The sequence below is a fragment of the Heterodontus francisci genome, unplaced genomic scaffold, assembly GCF_036365525.1.
Source record: "Heterodontus francisci isolate sHetFra1 unplaced genomic scaffold, sHetFra1.hap1 HAP1_SCAFFOLD_43, whole genome shotgun sequence".
NCBI classification, from domain to species: domain Eukaryota; kingdom Metazoa; phylum Chordata; class Chondrichthyes; order Heterodontiformes; family Heterodontidae; genus Heterodontus; species Heterodontus francisci.
This window is the reverse complement of record NW_027141852.1, coordinates 17,791,715-17,794,153: the sequence shown is the minus strand read 5'-3', so window position 1 is coordinate 17,794,153 and position 2,439 is coordinate 17,791,715.

Genomic DNA, 2,439 nt, shown 5'->3' with positions numbered 1-2,439 from the left:
CCAGAGCAGGAAAGATCCAGCTTCCATCTCCAGCCTGTGCTGAATTAGCTGATCTGACCTGGTTGGCACTGAACCACAATCAGGGGAGGATGGGCCGAGGCTCCCTGGCCTGTGGTGTGTTAGTTATTCTCATTTGGTGAGGGACTGAGCTCTATATAGAGCAGGAAGGGCCTGTGCTCAGTGAGCTGATCTCACCTTGTGCCTTCCTGAGACCCACACACAGAGCAGGACAGGCTTAGGCCTCATCCCCGGCCTGTGCTCAATTAGCGGATCTCAGCCAAAAGATTTTGATAAGGTTCCACACAAGAGGCTTCTCTATAAGATTAAAGTCCCTGGTATCAGTGGTAATATATTGATCTGGATTGGGAACTGACTGGCACGACGTAGGCAGAAAGTAGTTACAGATGGATCTGGATCTGTTTGGAGACCAGTTACCAGTGGTGTCCCACAGGGATCGGTGTTGGGTCTGTTGCTCTTTATTATTTTTATTAATGATCTGGATGTAGGTGTAGGGGGCACCATCTGTAAATTTACAGATGATTTGAAGATCTGTGCGAGTGTTCAGACTGCAGACGATGCTCGACTGTTTCAGGCTGATCTTAATGTGTTGGGAGGTTGGGTTCAGGACTGGTAAATGATGTTTAATTTGGGTAAGTGCAGTGTTATTCATGTGGACAGGGCGAATGCTCAACATTCATACACCCTTCAGGGAAAAACATTAAAGCAGGTGGAGAAAGAAAATAATTTTGAGCAGAGATCTGGATGTTCTAGTGCACAGATCTCGAAAGGTACAGCAGCAATGCTGTGAAGTGATAGCTGGAGCAAATAGGGGGTTGGGCTGCATTCAGAGGATAATTGCATATAAGATGGTGCATATTCTTTCATGGGATGTGAGCGACACTGGCAAGGCCAGAATTTGTTACCCATCCCTAATTGTCCTTGACAAGATGGCGGTGAGCTGCCTTCTTGAATTGCTGCACTCCATGTGGTGTAGGTACACCCACAGTGCTGTTAGGAAGGGAGATCCAGGATTTTGACCCAACATCAGTGAATGAACAGCGATATGGTTGCAGATCAGATGGTGTGTGACTTGAAGGGGAACTTGCAGATGGTGGTGTTTCCATGCATCTGCAGCCCTTGTCCTTCAAGGTGGTGGAGGTCTTCGGTTTGGAAGGTGTTTTTGAAGGAGCCTTGGTGAGTTGCAGCAGTGCATCTGGTAGATGGGACACACTACTGCCACTGTGCGTCAGTGGTGAAGGGAGTGAATGTTTAAGGTGGTGAATGGGGTGACAATCAAGGCAGCTGCTTTGTCCCGAACAGTGTCGAGTTTCTAGAGTATTGTTGGAGCTGCACTCATCCTGGCTTGTGCCTTGTAGATGGTGGACAAGTTTTGGAGAGTCAAAAATCACAAAATTATTACAGTGCAGAAGGAGGCTATTCGGCCCATTGTCTCTGCATAGAATCATTGAACATAGAAAGTTTACAGCACAGGAAGGCCAAAAATCGGGCAACCCAGCGGAATCCCATTGTCCAGCATTTGGACCGTAGCCCTGCAGGTTCAGGTACTTGAGGTGCACATCCAGACTCCTCTTAAATGAGTTGAGGGTTTCTGCCTCAACTACCCTTATAGGCAGTGAGTTTCAGACCCCTCGCACCCTCTGGGTGAAAAAACGGTTCCTCATCTCCCCTCTAATCGTTCAACGAATCACTTTAAATCTATGCCCCTTAGTCATTGACCTCCCTGCTAAGGTAAATAGACCCTTCCCATCCACTCTATCCAGACCCCTCACAATTTTATACATTTCAATCAAATCTCCCCTCAGCCTCCTCTATTCAACCCCAGCCGATCCAATCTTTCCTCATCGTTGCATTTTTCCAGAGCTGGCAATATCCTCGTAAATCTCCTCTGTAACCTCTCGAGTGCAATTACATCCTTTCTGTAATGAGGTGACCAGAACTGCACACAGAACTGAAGTTGTGGCCTAACTAATGATTGATACAGTTCCAACATAACCTCCCTGCTCTGATACTCTATACCTCGGCTAATAAAGGAAAGGATTCCATAAGCCTTCTCAACCAACTTATCAACCTGTCCTGCTACTTTCAGGGATCTGTGGACATTCACTTCAAGGTCCCTCACTTCCTCTAGACCTCTCAGTATTCACCCATTAATTGTGTATTCCTTTGCCGTGTTTGACCTCACCAAAGGCATCACCTCACACTTCTCCAAGTTGAATTCCATTTGCCACTTTTCTGCACACCTGACCAGTCCATTTTTCCAGCTCTCCAAATGAGCATTTCACCTCGTGCCGAGAGCTGAATTATTCATTGCAGAATTCTCACTGTCTGTTTTACCTTTGGTGCCACAGTATTTATATGAATGGTCCAGTTAAGCTTGTGTCTATGGTTACCCCCAGGATGTTGATGGTGGGGGGGATT